This window comes from Podarcis bocagei (genome assembly GCF_964188305.1).
Source record: "Podarcis bocagei genome assembly, chromosome: 4".
Classification (NCBI taxonomy): Eukaryota; Metazoa; Chordata; class Lepidosauria; order Squamata; family Lacertidae; genus Podarcis; species Podarcis bocagei.
The window spans coordinates 31353346-31377968 of NC_138128.1; the positions used below are offsets into that span (position 1 = coordinate 31353346).

Below are 24623 nucleotides of genomic sequence, written 5' to 3' on the forward strand. Positions count from 1 at the left end.
ATTTAACCAAGCACCAAGTGTTCTAACAGATGGGGGACACACAGAGATTGTGCCTCTTGCTCTCTGTACACTTTTTCCAAGTCTGCACCTCTCTATTAGAATCTACTTCAAAATACATTAGCTGCCAATCTTCCATTTTTGCTACTCGCTGTGTCTCATGCTAACTTCTTGTAAAACACTTCAATACCAGTATGGGAAGAGGGAATCATATTAAGCCTGAATTGTTCCCAGCAGGACATGCACTTAGCCAAAAGATCCCTTAGTCAAAATTCAAACATCTTAGAACATCTTTAGACTTTCTGTTTTCAACTATCCTTTTGCAAGTTTTCTTTTTTTCTCTTTCTTTCTTTCTTTCTTTCTTTCTTTCTTTCTTTCTTTTTTCCTACTTGAGATTTCTTTTTTCCTACTTGAGATTTAAATGAATTTGTGGGGTAGCTCCAATCTCCCATAGTAAGTGCCCTTTTTGACGTAAGTTGTTCTGCCCACAATAATTGTTGCTATAGCTGAATGGTGGCTTCCAGACTCCAGTGGAGAGGGGAGAGTTCCATTCATGATCTCCAGTAAGAAACACCAGGGGAAAGGGAAGAAAACCAGCTTGTACTCTAAATCCATGCAAACTGCGAGCTCTAAACTTTCAATGCTGCCTGGACATCATGCCTCATTTTCAAAATGCAGCCAGTCATCCTTCCAAGGTTACAGTCCAGAGTCATATTGGTGGCAATGGGCAGTGCTGGCCTTCTGAGGTTGTGCCCAGTTGTCTCTCTAGCTCAACTTTCCCTGACGTTAATCCAGTTATTGTTGGATTCCAGTCCTCATCACTCCCAACCAGCGTGGCCAATGGTCAAGAATGACGGTCGCTGTAGACCTACAACATCTGGGGACTCATGTCAGGGGAGGTAGCTCTCACTGATTACATCAGAACTTGACTGAGCTAAAGAACATCCAGCGCTAGCATGATTATGTGAAGCAGAGAAAAGAAACTACCGTATTGGCCTGAATATAAGCCTCACTTTTTCTCCAAATTCCAACTGTGAAAAGTTAAATTGCAGCTTATATTCACAACCTTACAGTATGCAGCCAGGAGTGCGGGGCAAACAGTGCACCCACCCCGTGCGTAGTCCTCCGTTCTCTCCCCCAAGGCCAAGAAGGGAGAGAGGGAGGAAGGGGAAAGGCCACCGACAACACAGTGTGGCTCTCCCCACCCCCCCCCACCCCCAGTATGCAGCTAGGGGCAGTGAGGAATGGAGTGGCTTATATTCAGGTATTTTATTATTATTATTATTATTTTCCCCCTCCAATTTTAAAGGTGCGGGTTATATTTGGGTGCAGCTTATATTAGGGCGAATACGGTAGTTGGACATTTTTACCTCTGAGGAGGCTCTATTAATCCATTATAATTTATCATCATTAATATAGAGACATTTCTACTGAAAGAAGTCTGAAAGAACTAGATCATCTGCGGCCTGTTTCACATCAGTTAAGAAGGTCTAGACTGCGGCTGCAGACTTAACTAAGCTAAAACTTTTAGCACAACCGCATTCACTAGTTAGGTTTGCAAATCTAAATATAGACACGGATCTCAACAATTAAATGCATCTGCTTTGTTAATAAGCATACAAAAAGGGCATGCAATAAATGTTATGCAAAAATATACAATTACACCATTGACTACCTTACCATATCATACATATTTATTCAAAATAAATCTGCCCATAACTACTGTCTTTTGGAGAGTGTATTGTAGAAGCCAGGCAAACCTGTTGATTTGAAATGTGAAATAGTAACAAAAACAGTTGGGTGTATTCCTTCAAGTTTTTAGTTTTTTAAAATCATGATTCTTGAAAACCACCTTGATGTCTCCCTGTATTGGTGGAAATGGAAAGACGCTTTGGTCTCATCACATTTGCCTGCCTTTCGGTTTTATTGACTGAGTCTGGCAGAATGCCAAAAATGACTGGGCCGAGTGTGAGGAAGGTTCATTGTGTGCTTTCAGACAATTAGATTATTTTAAAAGCTCCGTGCCAAGGGAAAGCATGGCAAGGAGGCTTTCCAGTTACAGCGATAACGAAAATAGTTACAGGCAGAATGTCATTTGAAAGGGAAGGAGAAGAAAAGCAGGGCAAAGGGATGAAATGTTGTCCTCCTCTTGCCTTCTCTTTCTCTCAGTCTTCCCCAATGCACTCCAATTTAATGAAGCTGGAGATGGAGATGGTCAGTGCTTCAATTGCCCCATTTCTTGATCAGAAAGGTGGGTCACTTATCTGGTTCAATGGTTTGGAGCCTGAAGGTGTGTGGTATGTGTGTGAGAGAGAGCTTGTTCTCTATTTCTCTTCAGCCTAAATTATAGGTGCTGGGTGGGATTCATTCAGTTTGCATTTAAAGCTGGAACCACCTGATGCACATTTTCCAAAACATTATGTAAATATAGCCATCCTTCAAACTTCTCTGAATTTTGCAGTGCAGTTCCCCAGGCAAGCAATATGTCTAAAAATGCATATACTATAGTAAGCTGTGCATGCAAATGCAAATATCAGTGAGAATTGCATACACAGCTGCATCAGGGGAAATTGCTTTTGAAAAATATGTGTAGTAGGCAAAATATCATAGAAAATGTGTGTATGGGGGAAAAATGCACTAAAATTGATGGATTTTCACAGATGCTTCCCAAAATTGCAAACTGATCTGAATTTAAGATTGGGTAAACAGGGAAGTGAGAGAAACTGAAACTGACAGATTCAACCTGAATTCCATCATATCTTGCCTTGGGCTAAAGGACTGAAAACAGTAATACACATATACACAGGTATTTGCTTTCCATACTTCCATGGTAGGAAACTGTGGTGCACATGTAGCAATTGTGTTTCCAATGCAGAGCATGCAGTTTCCTGAAGACCATCTGCTCTGATATATTTCTTCAGACACAGCATCTACCTGTGACAGGTTAAGTGGTAGGAGAATGAATAGGCAAACCTAAGAGTTTGCCTATACTTGAAAGAGCCCTAACCTGGAAAGGGAGTGAGGCTCACCTGATGTCTCTGAACAAGACAGGCATACTGGGGCTCTGAAGGTACTTGGGACTCACAAGAAAATAAGAGGAATCTTCACAGTATATATTAGGCGAAATGGCATGCCAAAATCAAAATAAATTTCAAACAAAGTGCTGATAACACTGGGCAACAATTTTTTACTTTCTTTTTTTTTTGAATGTTTACTTTTTACTTTTTGAATGTTGTCTAGATTTCTACAACTGATTTTTTGCACTGCTGAATCAGGAAATGGCATCCGTTTCTCCCCATCAGGTCAGGTTTTTGTCCTATGTTGATTTGAAAAAAAATCAGATCTTGTGACAAAATCGATTACATTTTTGTGGCATTATCAGCTGATTTTTGTCAACACATATCATCCTAAATATGTTTTTAATAGAAAAAAAAGTTTTTCCAACGACATATATTGATTACCTGATAGAAACATCAATTACTGTAAACTGAATGGTGGGCATTGATAAAGGTAAGTACACGTAAATTGCAGGTTGTTTCACCATTTTTCAAACTTCAGGGCTTGAACTTCCGTTACTTGGAACTCCTGGAATGCTCAGCGGCAGGGAGATGTCTCTTTAGAGTCCAACAGTAGTCAGCCATCATGACTGCGTCCCAGCAACCCTGATACCTGGTCTCCATCTCTTTCATGTCCTGATGGAATCTCTCCCCCTGCTCATCACTCATTGAACCCAGGTTCTCAGGAAACCGGTCCATATGTGAAAATAGGTAGTGCATCTTGACGCTCATGTTGTAGCCCAGGTTTCTGAAAGCAGTCAGCATGTTGTTGACAAGTTCTGCGTAGTTTCTGGCCTTATTGTTGCCAAGAAAGTTCTTCACTACCAGAACAAATGCCTTCCACGCTTCCAGTTCCACTTCGTTCATTGAGTTTCTGAACTCTGGATCTCTGATGAGCTGACGGATCTGAGGACCATCAAAGATGCCAGCTTTCAACTTCTCCATGGTCAATCCTGGAAAAGCCTGGCACAAGTAAGTGAAGCAGTCACCATCCTTGTCCAGAACCTTGGTGAACTGCTTGATTAAGCCGAGCTTGATGTGCAGCGGTGGGAAGAGTATTCTGTCTCTGTCCACCAGAGGATCGTTGATGACGTTCCTTTTTCTACAAGGCACCAATTCCTCCCGCACAGGCCAGTCCTTCTTCGTGTAATGCTGAGCACCAATTTATGGAAGATTTTGAGGTTTTATGACTTCAAACTGATCCCTTTTCAGCATAATCACCCAGAACTATCGGACCTGAATACTTATTGTCATTAAAATAATCATTTCCAATCAAAACAATTATTCGACATGGCTTTTTACCCCCACCAACTTCTTCTAAAATGCTCCACACAAGCATACATGTGAACAAAAACGTAAAAAAACGACATGTGGCCATAGCTCAAAAACCTGACCTGATTGAGCAAAACCAATGTGATTTTTGGATTCAGTGCATCAGATTCGTCCTAAATCAGCTGAAAAAACGCAGACAACAAATTTGTTGTTGACCAGTGTAATATTTCATGCAGACTTTAAAAAGAGTAGCAAGCAGATGTCAACAGGTGAAGAACTGAATTTTAGATTGGAAAAACGAGAAGCTGAGAGAAACCAAAACCGACAGATTCACCCATCCCTAATAAGCACAGTTGCCTAATTGTTTAGGTACCCTTAATCCTTAAGCATATTCTACCAAAAGCCAGTGTGGTGTAGTGGTTAAATGCGGTGGGCTCATAATCTGGTGAACCAGGTTCAATTCCCCGCTCCTCCACATGCAGCTGCTGGGTGACTTTGGGCTAGTCACACTTCTCTGAAGTCTCTCAGCCTCACTCACCTCACAGAGTGTTTGTTGTAGGGGAGGAAGGGAAAGGAGAATGTTAGCCGCTTTGAGACTCCTTAGGGTAGTGATAAAGCAGGATATCAAATCCAAACTCTTCCTCAAAATGGAAGTTGTGTAACCCCACTACAGGCCATAGCAAGAAAGACAATGGGGTATCACCTACCCCAGAGTTTTGCCAACCCAAATTAAACTTGTTTTCTATTGCATATGTTTCAGGGGGTGACCCCCACTTGGATGACTGAGTATTTGGATGCTGAGTTTAATGGTCGATTTATTCAAACTAGTCTTCCACAGCCAATAGGGAGAATGGGAAGCAGGGATGGTGAGCAGGTATGGCCTGGGAAGAGGCCCAAAAACCAGAGGGAGAGGTTTGGAGGAACACATCTGGGTCTCAGCCTAAGGCTCCTCAGCTCTTTGTTGGGAAAAAAGTGCACTGCATCATGTCACTCAGTGGGTAGGGTTGCTACTTTTTGCACGAAGATCCAAAAGCTAATAAAGATGATGATGATGATGAAAGTATGGGAAATATATAGAGAAAAATCACAGCTAAATTTCCTGACTTGCTTGTGTTGTTGCTGAAATATAACTTCCTGTTGGCCCAGTTAGCTCTAGAGTGAGTTTACAAAGAATAAAAATTGCCAGTTGTTTTTGTGCTTTTCTGATGTATGAAGCTCACTGAGAAAAATTAATGAACTGAATTAAGCTACAGAATTACATTCATAAATGTTTCTTTAGTGGGGTGGGGTGCTATTTAGTAAGTGGGTTTAATTAAAACAAATAGAGGGTGGCATTCTCTATGTTCCACACAGCAAGACCCAGATATTTATTTGAATCTAAAAATAGCCATTTCATTAAGGAATTAATGATCACACGGATTATATTATTAATTTAGCCTGCTTAATATGTAGTTTACTAGAAGCAAAACCACAGGCAAAAGCCATTTCTTAAGCAGCTGCATTGTGTTAAGTTGCAAGCTGTTTATATCATTATGGTAGCTCCAGCACCAACCCAGACCGTGGTGCTGTAGTATTGGGGAAAGCTATATGATTTAGAGTCTAACTCACTCCACAGTTTACTTCTTAAAAGAACAAGCTAGACCAGTCAATTGGTGAAGCGGGCATTGTGTTGAATTTTCTGCTGCTGGCAGTCTTCTGTTTTCACTTGTCAATAAAGTTCAGTCCAGTAAGCAATGATGAAGTTTATCGTGTGCATCAAGTCAGCAGAAAATTCAGTAAATTTTGCCTTATAGGCCAATCCTGTTCTCCACTGCTCTGAGTTCATGATGCATCACGGCATCTGGCAAAAGGATCCAGGGCTATTCAACTTGCTTCCAAGCTAAGGCATGACTCTATCCAATCATATTACAGTGGAATTTGCTGCCAAGGAGTGTGGTGGAGTCTCCTTCTTTGGAGGTCTTTAAGCAGAGGCTTGACAACCATATGTCAGGAGTGCTCTGATGGTGTTTCCTGCTTGGCAGGGGGTTGGACTCGATGGCCCTTGTGGTCTCTTCCAACTCTATGATTCTATGATTCTATGATTCTATTGCTGAGAAAAATCTGTATCCACTGCCTGTGTGACGTTCACAAAACCACTGAGGAACTGCTATTATTCTATTCCCCAACAGCATAACTTTGCACTGGTTATCAAATGGACAGGCAAATGTTGGGGGAATATGGAAGAAGGAATAGCAGAAAAGAAACTTGAAAGTAAATGACAATGTCCCTCCCCTCTGTCTCCCTCCTCCCCTGGTTGAAATTGCCCCCACTAACAAATATTGGGGGGACTCAAAGGGGTTCAGTTCCTAGGAGTTGGTGCCCCTGCCCTGAACTAGGCCAGCTGGTCATTATAGGAATAACTGTTTAAGAACTGGTGCCTGAGTTTGATTTCCAACCTCCTCTTCCTTCCCTGTTGCTTTTCCCTTGCGTGTTGCGCTGTGGCTTTTTTTGTTGCAAACCTGAGGGCAGGGATCGCGTTGTTTTAACTGATCAAATGTAAGCCTCCGGAAACATTTTTGTCTGAAAAGTATTTTTTCACACACACACACACAGCCCTTTGGAGTAAGACCAGGTCATTCCTGTGTTCTCATAAGGATCTATCACATGTATCCAACAAAATGTTAAATAAAGTGCCAACATTTGTTGTGAAAGCGTTTTGGGGAGTGCAACATAAGACATTGATGGAAGCTGGCAGGAAGCCTGGAAAGCAAAGAAAAGTAGCAAGCAGAAAAAAATATGGTTGCATGGCGAGTTCCCGCCTCCCCCCGGTGGAAATAAAGACACATGACACAAATATTTAGGTTAATGGGCCAAAAATGGCCACAACTTTATTGGTTACAGGAATGAGCGGTATTGGCTTAGGCATTGGTCCTAACCGTCTACCCGGCTTCAGCCCGATTGTTTGAAGACCGGGAAGGGTTAACCACCAGTAGGGGGAGTCCTGCTGATGCACATCAACTAGGAACTCCCCCGGGGTCACTGCTCTGGGGTGTGCCTTGGGCTCTCACTTCCATAGGCTTCGGACAGGACCAACCCCCCGGAATCCTTTACCGGACTACCCTTCGATATTCGGGGGAGGTGGTGGTGCTTCCTCCCCCCTTCATCTACATGACAATACCCCTACCAATGCCTAACTGCCAATGCCGAGGAAGTTGTGACGATTGCTACGAGGTAGGCGAAAAACCAAGTGGCTGGTGCCAATTTGCCAAGTGGAAAAAATTCCTACCAGGCACCTCAACAGCGACCAACCGAGGTCCATAGCAAGATCAAAAGGAAAACCTAAAGGGTGGGAAACCCGATGAGCTGAGGCGGCAAAAGAGGGAGATCCCTGGCCGCGCCAGTGTGATATCGCGCAAGCCACGTCACCCAAGACCAGCCCCAGGGGATGACACAGCCAGGGATCCCCTCAATCGCGCGGAGCCCCCGCGCACGTGGAGAGGGCGTGAAGCCCGCAACTCCACCTCCTCACAAGTTCGGAAGTGGTTATGTGGAAATCAGGTTGGAAACTACAACAAAGTGGTATTCTATACTCTTTCTCATGGACAAAGCAGTGATTTGTGAGAAGAGGAACCAGAATACCATTCTATGCAATGCTAAACCATGGTTTGGTGTTACAGGGAGGAGCAGAGAGTTTGGCTGCAGAGAGTTTGGAAACTTCTGCTTCCGTTTTAAATTGAACAAACAAAACAAACCCGTTTGCTGCCACAAGGACCCTGGCGCTTGCATTAGGAGAACGCTGGGTACAGCGCAGAGAGTTTGCCACCACTTAAAACCTGGCTATTTATAAAGCAACATATGTTTGTTTCGTTTTGTTTTAGCAGTGCTTGATTTATTTGTTTTGTTTTGTTTGAAGAGACACATTTAATTGGACAGCCTTGTGTACATACCACCGGAAGGAATCGGTGACAAGCACTCATATGTCTACTCTGAAAGAAGAATCACTGGATACTTTGTTTGGAGTTTCTCCTCAACAATGAGAGTCCCTGTAGTGGAATACAAATGAAGTTGTACAGCTGGTCACTCTGCAAAGCCTATTAGAGTAAGCTTCATTAGCTCTTTTGTACAGTTTCACTAGGGGCTAAGCAGCGCTCTTTTCTGTCTTTGTCACTGTTAACGCATGTCTATGCAATCTAAATATAGGAACCTATAGATGCGCAGTTTATTGCCAAGGCGCAGCTGTGAAGTTACTGCGTACAACCAAATTAGAGGAAAGGAACAATTGTAGGGATCAGAGACCTCGCTAAAAGCTATTAGAAGCTTTGACTAAATGGGATATTGCGTCTTCTTCCTCCCTTTTTTTTTTTACTTCTGCATGCCAATATATCATCAATGAAGAAAACAAGCTTCATTATCAAAGTAATAATTAGGTTTTTGCTGCCAATTTTTGCTTTTTCTTTGTACCACTCGATATTTTGTATGGGGGGGCGGACGGACTCCGACAGATGACTATGTCTCCTTTCTTCCTTTTTTCATCCTTGCCTCCTAAATTGGCTGGATTCAGCAATTACAGTTTCAGGCTATTTGTGTTTGTCAAGCAAGCAAGCTTCCACTACAGAGCTAGCTACTTGTGTATGCACCTAAACAGTGTGAGTCCTGTCTTAGAACCATTTTTATCACCATCCTGTACAGTAAGAGCTGTTGGACAGTGGAATGGACTCCATCGCAAGGTGATGGGCTCACCTGCCTTGGAGGTTTGGAAGCAGAGATTTGTTGGCCATTTGTCCTGCGTGCTTTACTTGAGATTCCTGCATTGGTTCCTGGTGGAGTACAGGGTCAGGTTTAAGGTGCTGGTTTTGACCTTTAAAGCCCTATGCAGCCTAGGACCCACGTACCTACAGGACCGCCTCTCCTGGTATGCCCCGCGGAGGACCTTAAGGTCCATAAATGACAACATTTTGGAGGTCCCAAGTCGCAAGGTGGTTAGATTGATCTCAGCTAGGGCCAGGGCCTTTTCAGTACTGGCCCCGACTTGGTGGAACACTCTGTCACAAGAGACCAGGGCCCTGCGGGACTTGACATCTTTCCGCAGAGCCTGCAAGACAGAGCTGTTCCACCTGGCCTTTGGTTTGGATTCAGTCTGACCCTTATGTTTCCCTCCCCTTATGGTTTTGATCTATGGACTACTTTTAAAATGAGGCTGCATTTTAAATTGCATTTTAACCTGTATTTTAAATTGGTGTGGTTTTTTCCTATTATGTTTTTACTGTAATTTTATAAGTGTTAGCTGCCCTGAGCCTGGCTCTGGCTGGGGAGGGCGGAGTATAAATAAAATTTATTTATTTAATTATTAATTTATTATTATTATTATTATTATTATTATTATTATTAGGGGTTGGACTAGATGACCCTTGGAGTCCCTTCCAGTTCTACAGTTCTATGATCTCTACTCAGTTGTTATCATTGTTGAGTTCAATGCAACTTACTCCCAGGTAATTGTGTAATGGATTTTGGCCAAAATCGGACAAAACCTCCAAATGTAATTCTGGGAACTTTCATATTCTCCTATAATATCATAAGGTATGTGTGTATTCCTATGAGGCGTATGTGTATCCTTTGACATTTAAAACACATTCGCTGTGATATGGAAGGATCTGGTGTTACATATTTGCTTTTGGACTGACTTTCTGTACACCGTTTGTCAAAGAACCATCATTGGTTGTGCACTCTCATTTCATTAATAGTTATTTCCACCCGAATTTAGCTCTCTACTGCAACCTACTGATATATCAAAGAATCACACATTTAAAAGCAGTTTTCCATTCACCAGCATTTTCTGAAACACAATAGTTCTGAAAGAGTTCAAAGTCTCTGAGCTGAAGAGATTATGTTGGTTCAAATCAATGGGGTGAGTTAGTCGTGATTGAAATTAAGTCCCAATGATTGGATTGTAAATTAAGTGCAACTAACTTAGAATCTGATGTTGCTTCAGTGTGGGGAGGGGGTCTGCCCCACCCTAGAAGCCAACCTTGACAGGCCACCTGACAGTTATCTGCCATCATATTGTAGTCAGGTGATTGACAGGTGTGTTGCTCTGCCCTTGGTGGTGGAAGGAGATACTACTCAAGACATGCTAGGTTTTTCCTGCATCATTTCCTTAATTCTTCTGCATATTTTCTTGGATATAAGGCTTACCGAACTCATGGGACTTCCTTCTGATTGTTTGTTTATTAATTTTATATCCTGTCCTTCCTCACAAAGGAACCCAGGATGGCAAATAGCAGACGATAAAACAACAAAAAACATCTTTTTAATAGCATCTTAAAAACAATGCAGCTATGAGGAATAGAGCTTGTTCTAGCCAGTCAGAAATGATTGTGTCATCCTAAATTCTGCTTTGCAGGAAAATTATGCGTCCTTTAATTGCCAAGCAATCAGGTGTACTTCACAGCTAGCGTCACAGGAAGAAGGAAGCACCTCTTAAACACTTCAAACTAAATGAAAATTACTTAACTAATAAGATGCAGGAGATTTTGCAGATCTGTTGAAGGATGGCAGATATTTATTCATAAAGAGAAAGGCATGGGGGTGGATGGGGGGGGCACAGAGAGGTCCATGCAAACCTACCCTTTCAAATTACAATAAGAGTTTTCATATCTCAGAAGTATTGAGCTGATCCAGTTTTTCTCTCCTGCGTTTCCATCATAACATATGTGGACTCTTGCATCGTTTCCGTCTATGCTGTTATGCTCTTGATTTTGTGGTATTAGTGTGTGGTGAGGATTTAGTACCAGAAATGAGCTCACAGCCCTTTCATGCAGACATCCACTCTTAGTACTTGCCCCCCAAGTATCTTCACTTTAGCAACCTAGTTTAGAACATATATTCTTGTTGCAATGGTCTAGAAATCAGGAAGCACAATTCTGGCAAATATACTTCGAATCACTCAGGAATCAGTTTGTAAACTGGCAAACAGAAACTTGTAGTTCTACTGTGTCACCCAGAGATTACATGGACTGAGCCTACAGTAAACCATGACCTACCCTCCATTTGTTGGAAATTGCATGAGTGACAGGTAGTGCGTGAAAGACCAGAGAGTTCTGTTCCTAGACTTAGTTTGTGTTGCTTCCTGTTCCTTACATTCCCTTCACACCATATAATTGACCAGACTGCATGCTGGAAGCTATCTTTCTGTATTTTGTACCCAAGAGTATTTTACCTGTGTTCTCCTTCCTGCTGCATGGAACAATGCATGAATCAGAACTTTGGATTTAGTAAGTAAAGCTTTTAAACTTACTTAAGAGGGTGTAGTCTGTTCATTGCTAGATGAGTAGAGAAAGGGGGGGCAAGAGCATTAAAGCAGACTAATGGATTATGCAAAAGGGTTTAAGAACCTATATTCCATGCTATACTGCTTGTTAACTCAGAGAGTTTTAAATTCTGCTAAGGTGTCTCTCTCTCGCTGGAGAGTGTGCAAAGCCCTGTGTTTTGATTCTAGGCATTCAGCCAATACTTTTGTTAATTAGCCACACATGGATCAGATCTTTTCCCACCTCCACACTATTAACCACAACTTTAGGCAGCTTGCTCATACAACCCATCCCAGTGCTATTGTGCTGGGGGTGTCTAGTCTTTCTTCAGTTTCTTGACCAGTTTTTCTGGTTTTTTCACTCATATCCACACAAAACATGACTCCCCAAATAATCATTGGGACTGTAGTTTATCAGTCACAGGACTAGTGTCACGGGCCAGGAGTCAGCTTCACCTGTTGAACAGCAGCCTGAAGGAGGAGAAGGCAGAGTGACTCCACCTGCAGCTTATCAGCCTTCAGGTAGTCAGAGGAGAAGACGCTGATGAGAACCAGCTGGCTTCAGCCTTCTTAAGCAGTGCTTCCAGTGGCTGTCAGATGCTGATAACTATGCTTGCAGTTCCTGGCTCTACTTTGCTGCTTCCTGCTCATCTTGACCCTTGACCCCATGATCATCAGATTCCCTGATCCCTAGACCATCTGACCACAATGGATTGTTGTTTGTCCAACCCTAGGGCTGGACCTGACTTTGGATGCTGATTCTGCCTCCAGGCAAGTATACCTCAGAGACTCTTCTAAATGGTTGGCCTCCCCTTCCACTGAGTTCTGCAGGTGATTGCTCAACAATGAGACTATGACAGCTACAAGTCCCAGCACCTTTAACAAACTACAGTTCCCAGAATTCTTTGGGGGAAGCCATGTGCTTAAAATGTGGGTCATCTGCCGTTGTGTTGAATACCAAGGATGGCAAACCTACAGATTTATGCCAGCTCTTCTATTACATTAGCAAATGGATTGAAATTGAGTAGAAAGGCTAAGAGTAACATAGAAGTCCTAGTGGGCACTGTCAACAGAACCATTTTAACCAATCAGCTCCCCCTCCCCCACCACCTCCCTTAAGGGTCATATTCATATTTAAATCTGTCAAGCAAAAATTACCAAGCAGGACATATTGTCAGGAAATGGTTTAAGGGCTATCTGTCACCCGCTGTTGCTGAATTAAAATGAACAGAGTTCACTCATTTCACAGAGTGCATTGGTAACTCAAACACTTACAGAGATTGGGATTGTAAGGAACTAATTTATGCAGCAAAATTTTCACCAGAGGAGGCCAGAATGCACACATACTTCAGGACTACTCAAACCCAGGGATTTATTCTTGGGATATGGTATTTGTTTAATTCATAATTACAAAAGCAGGGGGTGTCAACATCTGCTGCTGCAAGTTGAACGTATTAACAGCTCAGCAGTGAGTGATTTTACTTCTGAGGCTAATGCAGATGTTGCTTTGAAAACTCATGGCACAGAGTGAAATAATTGTAGCGAGAGAGCAGGCTGACATGGCAACCACAGCCACACATATACAGCAAGATCAGGGGTATATTATTTGGGCAGTAATTATATTGGAAGAATGTGAATGCCCATCACACATACACCTGAAAAGATGGGGGTATGTAAAATGAGAGTTTCGAAACGACAAGAGTGCTGCAGGGAGAACAAAGCTTCTGTGGTCAACAGAAGTCAAGACAAATAGTGCACCATATACAATGGAATTCCTTTAAACAATCTGGGCTGCAATCCTGAGATCTCTGGGAAGTCCATCCCATGGGACAACAGGGTAGAGCATGGGTAGGCAAACTAAGGCCCAGGGGCTGGATCCGGCCCAATTGCCTTCTAAATCCGACCCGCGGATGGTCCGGGAATCAGCGTGTTTTTACATGAGTAGAATGTGTCCTTTTATTTAAAATGCATCTCGGGGTTATTTGTGGGGCCTGCTTGTGTTAGTTTCTGTTTGCCACTGTGCTGCTGCTCAGAGTCACAAGACTCTGTTTACATTCCAGAGACATTCCAGGCTGTTGGAAGTCTCACGGGAGACGGGAGACGGATGTGACGTTACTGGTTTCCTGTTCCTTTGTTTGTTTCAGTTGCTCTCTGCTCTCACAGAGAGAGGATGTGTTTTCTGTCTGCGTAGTAAGAAATAAAGCATAGCGATGTAGCCAGAAATCTCATCACTTCCACATGCTGCTTTGATTCTCTGCTGAATGGGAATGTGCCTGGAGCCTCATCAAAGGCTCAGGTCGTCAATCACATCGGAGGGCAATTCCGGAAGATGAGCTTTAACACCTCAGTCGAATGGAGATTCTGACAGCCTGGGGTTTTTACATGAGTAGAATGTGTGCTTTTATTGAAAATGCATCTCTGGGTTATTTGTGGGCCATAGGAATTCATTCATTCCCCCCCCCCAATATAGTCCATCCCCCCACAAGGTCTGAGGGACAGTGGACCGGCCCCCTGCTGAAAAAGTTTGCTGACCCCTGAGATAGAGCATATCTGCCCCTGTCAAGTAGAGCAGAAGATCTGCATTTTCCTTGCAGTATCTACAGCAGGCCCGCCTCCACTGCCGACAGCACAGAAGACAAAAAGGAGGCATTCTGGGGTAGGGCAAGGTTACCCTGATGTCCACAGAATGGGGAGGGTGGTAGCTAGACCTGGAGCTGGTGTGCTCATTTCCCCTCCTTTTGGGACACACACACAAAACTTCTGCCCTGCTGCCATAAGCCCAGCATGGCTTTGGATTTGGTGCTTTCTTCAGTTCCTCTCTCCCACACTTTCAGATGACTCCGCTCATCTTTCTCATTACAGAATTCTATTCAGCATTCTATTCATCAATCTTTTCATTGTGTTACCTGAGGTGGAACAAAGGAAGGGCCTTGATGCAATTCAGAGCACCAGGTTCTTGGCCATGATGGAAGCACAAAGGCTGATCTCGGATACATTAATTTACTTCTCTTTGTTCCAATATGTTCATACCCTGCTTTTCAGCCCAGATGGGCTCTCAAATCAGCTTACAATTTAAGTACATATAGCGGTACACAATATCATTAAAGATGTGTTGATGCAATGACAGAGGTGTACCTAGGGTCCCCTTTGTGCCCTTGGCTGTATTGGCCCCCCCATCCCACCCAATGCTGGGGGGGGGGGAGCCCACTTTACTGCAGTAGCCTCATTAGAAATTACATTTTACACAATGAAAAGCAATGACAAACCTAGACAGTATCTTAAAAAGCAGAGACATCACCTTGCCGACAAAGGTCTGTATAGTTAAAGCTATGGTTTCCCCAGTAGTGATGTATGGAAGTGAGAGCTGGACCATAAAGAAGGCTGATCATTGATGGTTTTGAATTATGGTGCTGGAGGAGACTCTTGAGAGTCCTATGGACTGCAAGAAGATCAAACATATCCATTCTGAAGGAAATCAGCCCTGAGTGCTCACTGGAAGCTGAGGCTCCAATACTTTGGCCACCTCATGAGAAGAGAAGACTCACTGGAAAAGACGCTGATGTTGGGAAAGAAAAGGGGAGGGGGATGACAGAGGACAAGATGGTTGGACAGTGTTCTAGAAGCTACGAACATGAGTTTGACCAAACTGCGGGAGGCAGTGGAAGACAGGAGTGCCTGGCGTGCTCTGGTCCATGGGGTCACAAAGAGTCAGACACAACTGAATGACTAAACAACAACAACAAAGTACTCAAAGCATCTGGAGCGGTGGCAAGGTGGAAAAATTGCACGTCAATGTGCCATGGTACAAGAAGGATGGGAGACTTCTCCTGCATTTGATCTTGCCATGACAGCAGCGGTGCATCACCGCTCACATATATGTCATAAACTCCATAGTCTGATAGGTGATTTTTAGGGGCATGGGCTGGCCTACACCTTTGGTGGGGGCTGATTTCGCCAAGCACAGGTACAACTCTGTGTGAGAAGCAGCTTATTCTGGTCCTTGGAAATCAGTGATACAACACAGGTTAAGCAGCCACGTAAGCAGTGCCACTCTGCTCTGGAGCACTGTCCTCTACTATTTATGCCCCTTGAGTGTGGCACTCTGGGTCATTTAGTCCTGGACCAGTGCTACATGGTTCCGCTTGTATCTCTGATGGAATGCATGCAAGTAGCAGCTAAGGGTGGAAAGATCTGTTGACCTTAGTTCTCTAAGTTTCTCATTTCCCCAATCCTAAATCTACCATTTCTGTAGCACTCTTCCATTTGGTTTTTTGGTTTTATAATCCTCATGAAAATTATTCAGCATATTACCATGAATGTCTCCTGGTGAAACAGTTTTTTAATGCATAGTTGATTAACCTACACATTTTTAAAAGTAATTCCTCATAATAAGTTTTAGGTTGTTATTTTCACCAAAATGCAAACTTTAGAAAGCAGCCCTGTATCGGGAAGTTTTTAATGCTTGATGTTTTATTATCTTTTTATATATGCTGTAAACCACCCAGAATGGATGGGGAAACCCGGCCAGACGGGTGGGGCGGGTGGCACTGTGGTCTAAACCACTGAGCCTCTTGGGCTTGCCGATTGGAAGGTCAGTGGTACGAATCCCCGCTACGGTGTGAGCTCCCATTGCTCTATCCCATCTCCTGCCAACCTAGCAGTTCAAAAGCACACCAGTGCAAGTAGATAAATAGGTACCGCTCCGGCGGGATGGTAAAGTGCATTTCCATGCACTCTGGCTTCTGTCATGGTGTTCCATTGTGCCAGAAGCGGTTTAGTCATGCTGGCCACATGACCCGGAAAGCTGTCTGTGGACAAATGCCGGGTCCCTCGGCCTGAAAGCAAGATGAGGGCCACAACCCCATAGTCACCTTTGACTGGACCTAACCGTCCAGGGGTCCTTTACTTTCACCTTTACCTTTACCTTAAACAATAAAATTATTGTTATTATTATTATATATTATTTAACCTAACATATGCATTTGTTTAAACATTTGTTGGTTGGAGAACTGGATAACTGCAAATTTTGAAGACTGGCTGTTTTTTCAGTTCTTTTGGAAAGTGTGGCTTTGGTAGATAAATCTTTAAATATGAACTGAATGTAATTTCTCTCCTATCCCTGCTGGTGAGAAATAGTGATTTGGCCAAAAGTTCATGACATTTACTCAGTAATTCAAGGAGATACGGTTTTGTGAAATCATCCCTCCCCTACCCCCAAACTTTGTTTCTTCAAATAATTTCCTTTATTCTTCAGCACATTTCCTTGGAAGTGAATCCCACTGAACGCATAGGGCTTATTCTGTTTCATTTGTTAGTTTATTAAACTTAAATCCCATTCTTTCTCCAAAAGCAGCCCAGGGTGGCGAATAACAGGTGACAAGACAACAAAAACATCTTAATAACATCTGGAAAACTATTCCAGTGCAGGTGCAGACTGGGAAGGAGCTCTACTTAAAAGGCCCTAGACTTGTGAGACTACAGTACTAACCAAGTGAAAAGCTGAACATCCAGAATTTAAGTATCGTTACCAAGCCAAGGAAGGTAAAGGAAAGTTCAAAAAGTATAAAAATGTGCGTGCAGTTGCTAGTAAACAGAAGAAATCTGAAGCTGCCAGGCACAAGTTTGCCTCAAGCTGTAAGCAGTTTGTATACGATGCGTGGACTACCTCAAAATGGGGTAGGGTCTTGTATTTATTCTATTATAAGTGAATAGCTTCGCTATGATACTTAAGATCCAGAGCAGCAGCTTAATCATGAAACGGACCTGCCACAGATCCAAAGCCAAAACAACTCAGGCAGCTACTGGGCGCTTTGCCAAGCAGACAGATGCTGAGGCTTTTGTTCCCACAATCTGGTGTCTGCCACTGAAGTCTAGAGGATAAATTTTCCAAAGCTCCATATCAATATAGCAGGAATGTCAGGACCTCAGGTTTAAACGTCAGCACTTTGGCTTTCTTTTTTGTTTTTGGTGATTGATGCGTATGAAGGCGAGACTGTTTTCTTGGAAAGAATGTGATTTGGACTACTCAAAAAGACAAAAACCAAGACTCTGCGAGCAGGACCTGTGTACAACAACATCCTGCCAACTTGTAATTCCAAGTAACTGTGATTCAGAACAGAGCAGAGCCATCATGACTGGTAGCCTTATCCTTCATGAATTTGCCCATTCCTCATTTAAGCCATCCAAGTTGGTCACCATCACTATATTTTATGGGAGCGAGCACCATAGTTTTATGTTCTTTCAAGTGGGGTAGCTCTGTTGGTATAGCATGAGACTCTTAGGTGGAATCTACACACATATAAAAAAAGTTCTGAATGCTTTTTAAAAACCATTTGTAAAAAAATAAAATACGTTGAATTTTCCATAAGGCTCGCCATCGCCATCTAGTGTCACATTGTATATTGTGCTTAAAACAAAATTAAAACATTTTATTTGCAGCTGTATAGCTGAGCCCTTAATCTCAGGGTTGTGGGTTTGAGCCCCACATTGGGTGAAAATTCCTGCATTGCAGGAGATTGGACTAGATAATCCCCGTGGTTGCTTCCAACTCTAGAATTCAGTGATTCTGTGATTTTTTTCCAGCATTCAGCTTAATCAAATGGCTCTGAGTTCTGTTATTATGAGAAAAACTCCTCTCTATCTGTTTTCTTCAAAGAGAAAGGTGTGGGTTTTCCCCGAATAGCTCTTATTGCAATTAGATAACAGTTTCAGACCAAAAGCTGCAGCGTGGGTAGACTATACACAACATTTTCTAGCCAGTACTTTATACAGCTGTGTTTGAATGTTAGGGCTGATTCATGGAAGGTGGAATTCTACCTTACTGCTTCTATTACATTCTCAGGTGATCATCCAACAGAGCTTTTCTAGGTTATCTGGGACCTGATACAAGTTACAAGAAAGGAGATTCTGACTAATCATCAGGAATAACTTTATAACAGTAAGAGCTGTTCGACAGTGGAACGGACTCCCTTGGGAGGTTGTGGACTCTCCTTCACTGGAAGTTTTTAAGCAGAGGTTGGATGGCCATATGTCATGGATGCCTTAGTTGAGATTCCTGCATTGCAAGGGGTTGGACTAAATGACCCTTGGGATCCCTTCCAAATCTACAATTCTACGATTCTATGATTTTTCACATGTATGGCCATCACTTGATGTTTCATCTGAACAAAACTTAACATATGAAAGACCTCAATGGTGGGGGGGGGGGGATACTGTATCTGATAAGACAAAGTAGTCTGAAATTCATGAACGGTAACTGATCAGCGAAGGCCACTATTTCACTCATTAAAATTTCTTTCAGGGCTATGGCCATCATAAAAATCCATATGTAAGCTTACCCTTATTTAATCAGAAAAATATGATTAAGGAATCTCCAGATAATTGCAGTAATCAATAGCAAACATCACAGGTGGGTTGTTGTTGTTGTTGCCAAAAAGGTTGAATGGATTATTGTTATGACTTGGATGCATGCATGGAAAGCTACATCTTTTAACTGTCAAAAGGAATTATATATGAAACAAGTCAACTGAACTGAAATAGATTTTATTTCATTATGAGACAATGGTGATTGTACATGAGCAAAATTTCCTAATGAATAGTCCAGCACATTCTCATTCTCTCTCTCTCTCTCTCTCTCTCTCGTATGTGTGTGTGTTGTTTTGTATTATAAAACCATTCATGGAATTAGCCACTAGAGGGAGGCAGGAATACATAAATTCACAAACAGTTCCAGAGCGAGTAAAGGAGGCTATTCACACAACAAAGATTTGTTCAGTTTGAAAATATTGTGAATAGCAATCAGAGGGGGAGATTAATTACTTTGGTGTATTGTACAGGGGAGAAGTGATATTTTGCATAAATGTTTTTTGATAAAAGATGCCTTGATAAGTTTTTTCAAGCCAATAAATATGCGAAAAGTTGAAGGTTCGATCTTTATGTCCCATGATTAGCAAACATAAAAATATAGAGAAACTAAAGCATCTATTATTATTATTATTATTATTATTATTATTATTATTATTATTATTTAACCCCGCCCATCTGGCTGAGTTTCCCCGGCCACTCTGGGCGGCTCCCAATCAAGTGTTAAAAACAGTACAGCGTTAAATATTAAAAACTTCCCTAAACAGGGCTGCCTTCAGATGTCTTTTAAAGATAGGATAGCTGCTTATTTCCTTCACATCTGAAGGGAGGGTGTTCCACAGGGCGGGCGCCACTACCAAGAAGGCCCTCTGTCTGGTTCCCTGTAACCTCACTTCTTTCAATGAGGGACTGCCAGAAGGCCCTCGGCGCTGGATCTCAGTGTCCGGGCTGAATGATGGGGGTGGAGACGCTCCTTCAGGTATACAGGACCAAGGCCATTTAGGGCTTTAAAGGTCAGCACCAACACTTTGAATTGTGCTCGGAAACGTACTGGGAGCCAATGCATATCTCTCAGAACTGGCGGTCAGTCCCAGTCACCAGTCTTGCTGCCACATTCTGGATTAATTGCAGTTTCCGGGACACCTTCAAAGGTAGCCCCACATAGAGAGCATTGCAGTAGTCCAAGCGGAAGATAACCAGAGCATGCACCACTCTGGTGAGACAGTCCGCGGGCAGGTAGGGTCTTAGCCTGCGTACAAGATGGAGCTGGTAAACAGCTGCCCTGGACACAGAATTAACCTGCGCCTCCATGGACAGCTGTGAGTCCAAAATGACTCCCAGGCTGCGCACCTGGTCCTTCAGGGGCACAGTTACCCCATTCAGGACCAGGGAATCCCGCACCCCCGCCCACCCCCTGTCCCCCAAAAACAGTACTTCTATCTTGTCAGGATTCAACCTCAATCTCAAGAGAGTCAATTAACTATTTTGCTCTTAAAGAATAAGGGTGTCAAGAGAGGAACATGGGAAGCTGCCTTAAATATCTTATATCTAGCCCAATATTGTCAGTGCTGATTTGGCAGCACCTCTCCAGGGTTTCAGGATGGAATCTTTCCCAGTCCTTCGTAAAGAGGCGAGGGATTTGAAGTGGGGTCTTTTACAACGGAAATGATGTGCTCCACCACTGAGCAATTTGTTTTGCTTCACGGAGCCTTGTCAGCTGTGAAAACAAACGAATTTTCAAAAGCTTGTATCTTTGCTGCAACATATATGTTTGCCTGGTTAACTCTGCCTCGTGCATTGGACTGCCACGGACTTTGAAAATATGTTACAGAGCAAGGGAGCTGGCAATCGGGGTTATTTAAAACAAAATTAGATAGCGCCCAGCATGGTTTGAAAACAGCCACAATAGATTTAAGTTGAATGTGAATGTGGTAGAAGATCCTCAGCTGCATTCTGTGTTGTGGGTCTGTTCCATCTCCAGACCATACTATTTATCATTTCATGTTCCAGCCCTTCCCTTCCCTTTGTTGTTTCACATAGGAGATATTAGTGTCAGGGACACTAGCAGTTTATGAAGCCCCTCTTTTCCTCTCCTCTTTGGCCAATGGACGGCAAAAGAGATGTCCTGGAAGCCCTAACATTACTGGATTGAAGTTTCCAAGCCATTGATGCTTGTCAATATAGCCAAACAATTTGACTATGTACACTCTCCTGTTTACTCTGAATCCAAGGCATTCCTACTGCTGGTTTGGAAAGTGGCATGCACACAACATTAGCCACAATCCATATCTATCCTCTTATCAAATACTGCTTTTTGATGCATTTCCCACAAAACCAGTTTTGATCCACATTGGGGGGGGGGGAATGACCTAGCTGTATTTTAAGTTAGCAAGGAGCCTTAGGGTGGATCTACACATGGTGGGGGGGGGGGGAGAGAGACGCTATAAATAAGTCAGGGGGGAAATGCTATGTAAAATATATTCAAAAAATATTTTTCTCTGCAGCGCCATCTGGTGTTGCATGTTCATAACACATTCAAAGCACTGGGGATTTTTTTTTTAATAATGTAGCTGAGTCCTTAGTCTCTGCAATGTGGGGGTGAGGAAGGCAGTAGGTCAGCAACAACCCCCCCCCCCTCCACAGCAACTGCTGCCTTAGGAACCTTTTAGTAAGGTCCAGTCATTACTCTGTGGCACGTAGCCTGGCAACTCGGATCATTTGAGTTTATCTGTCTGCAAATATTTCTAGTTCTTACAAAGGCACTGGGGTGGGTGGGAAGCTTCACCATTACAGTGGGAATGAGCTGGAGGTCTGTCACAAACAGCTGTTTATGCAAAGAGGGGTTATTTATAGATTAGAAAACAAATTAAGGAATCCAGAGGGATTTGGAAGACATGATTGAATTGAATCGGAAGGAAATAGCTGATTATAAGATTCTAGTTTGTGAGAACAGGCATAAAATGCATGGACAGTGGTGTTGCCGAAAGATTGTTCTGCCTCTACCCTAAACCTTAGATAAACTGTATGTGACAGAAGAAGTTTTCTGTGTTTTCAGCACAGAACTGTCCCAGTGACACAGAAATATAGCATCATCTTCTGCTATCCTCATTGCATTCCCTGTTCCCAAGTGGTTCTCGCCTAGCTATGGTCATAGCTAGTTTACAGGAGAGAATTGGTTAGTGAGAGAAATTCCTGGAGGGGAGGCATGGGCAGAGTTCTTCACTTTCACCACCTCCAGAATGTTCCTTTTGGTTCTTAAAAACAAAACTTGCTCTCTTTATGTGACTGGTTCAGCTGCATACTAAACACGCTATCGGTAGTAGTTAATGTGTTGAAATTTTTATTTTTATTTTTTTTCTCAGTAACTGAGAAAATGAATTTTCATTGGAAATGATCTAAGGGGAGTTTAAATGTTGGTGAAATTCTCATGAGTGAGGTGCTACACTTAATGTACTTTTGTGGTGGCAAAGAGGTGTCTGTGAATGTCCTTTATTTAATTCTACAAATCATCTCACCAGTGTAATGCACTGTGCAGCCATCCTGGGTGCCAGCTATCCAGTTAAAGCCCAGGGGTGTTTCTGAGTGTATTTTCTTTCATTCTGCAAATCATGCCACCAGTGGTCTGCACTTTGCAGCCTCCCCGGGTGCCTGCTCCTCAATTAAAGCCCAGGGGAGGACAACATAAGGCAACTCCTCCCATGCAGCTCTTTCAAACCTTTCCAAACAGGCAACTGGGGAGGCTGCAGAACACTGGAGAAATGCTTGATGGAAAGAAAAGCATACCACCTTTGGCCACCTTGCAGCAATAAGGTAAGCTCACGAATCTACACCCACAAAATCCCCAGTGCTATGAAAATGTGGCAGAAAAAGAAAATTTTGTGGCATTATTAGATAAAGGTAAAGGGACCCCTGACCATTAGGTCCAGTCGTGGCCAACTCTGAGGTTGCAGCACTCATCTCGGTTTATTGGCCGAGGGAGCCGGCATACAGCTTCCGGGTCATGTGGCCAGCATGACTAAGCTGCTTCTGGCGAACTAGAGCAGCTCACGTTTACCTTCCCACCAGAGCGGTACCTATTTATCTACTTGCACTTTGACGTGCTTTCAAACTGCTAGGTTGGCAGGAGCAGGGACCAAGCAACAGGAGCTCACTCCATCGTGGGGATTCGAACCGCTGACCTTCTGATCAGCAAGTCCTAGGCTCTGTGGTTTAACCCACAGCGCCACCCGCGCCCCATGGAATTATTAGATAGGGCTGTGATAAAATCTATCTGTGGCCACTGAGGTGGTTCACTAAGCAAACCCACCAGCAGCCACAGTATGACAACAGATCAGGGAAGGAGAGGTTTTTGGCCTGTACTGGGGGGGTGCTGGTGGAAGCACTGCAGAATGCATATTTCTTTTAGATGCTCATCCAAGACTTATGGAGGTTTCCCATGCAATTTCCAGCCCTGGAAGATCAGAAATTGTGCAGGGTGCCTCCACGAGTACAGGAGGTCCCCTGATTCAGAAGTTTGCTCTCTACTTTTTCAATATGATTGGGAAAGTGATGGGGTCGGCAGAGAAGTTCAATGTGCTTGTCCCTGTTCATGAGTTAGTTTTACACATGACTGTAACATCTGGCAAAGTCTTTAGAAGGCTTCCAACTACGGTAAGTCCTTGCATGGGTGTGCCAACTTCCGTGAGTTTAAGGGAATTTCCCCTCCTTCTCCTCCCTTCCTCCATATACTCCCCAGATCTGCTCTTGAGGTTCCCCAAACCCTCTAGAAAAGATGTGGGGTCAATGGGAGGGGGTTAAATAGCGGAGGGGAATGTCAGTGCTTATGGAACTTGTTCTGCTTCCAGATTGATACAGCCCTGTCTCTTCACATGATTGTCATGTGAGAAGGGGAAGGTTTCTTCTTGAAGGAATGCCTGCTATCTTTTGAAGCGCATGATCCTGCTTTAGTTGTTGCAGCACAAAGCTCAGGGGAACAACTTGGATGCAAAAAAGTAAAAGTTTAATTAATCCCAATGGACCTTTTTTTCTGTAGCTGTATTTTTTATAGCTACATCCACGTTTCTCAGAAAGGGCTGTAGCTCAGTGGTACAGCAACTGCTGAAAGTCCCAGGTATCTCCTGGTAGGGCTGGGAATATTGCCTGCCTGAAACCCTGGAGATCTACTGTCAGTCAATGTAGATGGACTAATGGTCTGACTTGGTGTACTGCATTTTGAATGGCCGTATTTATAATTTCTTATTAATGCACCAAGGAGCTCTATCCCATGCTGTGTTTGTTAAGTGTAGAACTGTTTGCTCCTGCAGGCAATACTATGGCACTGTCTTGTGTTTTTAGATTTCCATCTCATAATTCTCTCCTGCCTGTCAAAATAATATAAAATAACCGGGGAGTGGGGAGAAGGGCAACCCTCCAATGGATAAGTCTATTCATCTGAGAACACCTCATTAGCTGGCATTATTAAAATATCTGTAGGTGCCCTGCATCTTTATTCTGGATCATATCACATCTACCAAAGGCTTAAGGATCTCATGTGCGATGCAAAGGAGCAGTTTCTGATTTTGCTACCCTGTGTAATCCACTCGCTCTGTCTGCCTCATTAATTTGCTTCATGTGAGCCAGCAAGCAGAGTTTGACCTCAAGCTGACTCTCAG

The 24623-nt window shown here is 43.1% G+C and overlaps 1 protein-coding gene across 1 annotated transcript in view; it reads left to right on the forward strand.

Annotated features, from left to right (window-relative positions):
* Window positions 1–2218: 2218 nt before the first annotated feature.
* Window positions 2219–24623, forward strand: part of DOCK10 (dedicator of cytokinesis 10) — a 214440-nt gene continuing 192035 nt past the window's right edge. The window contains exon 1 of the mRNA XM_081192469.1: window positions 2219–2248. The gene's annotated coding sequence lies outside the window, so the exon portion shown is untranslated. The remainder of the gene's footprint in view (window positions 2249–24623) is intronic.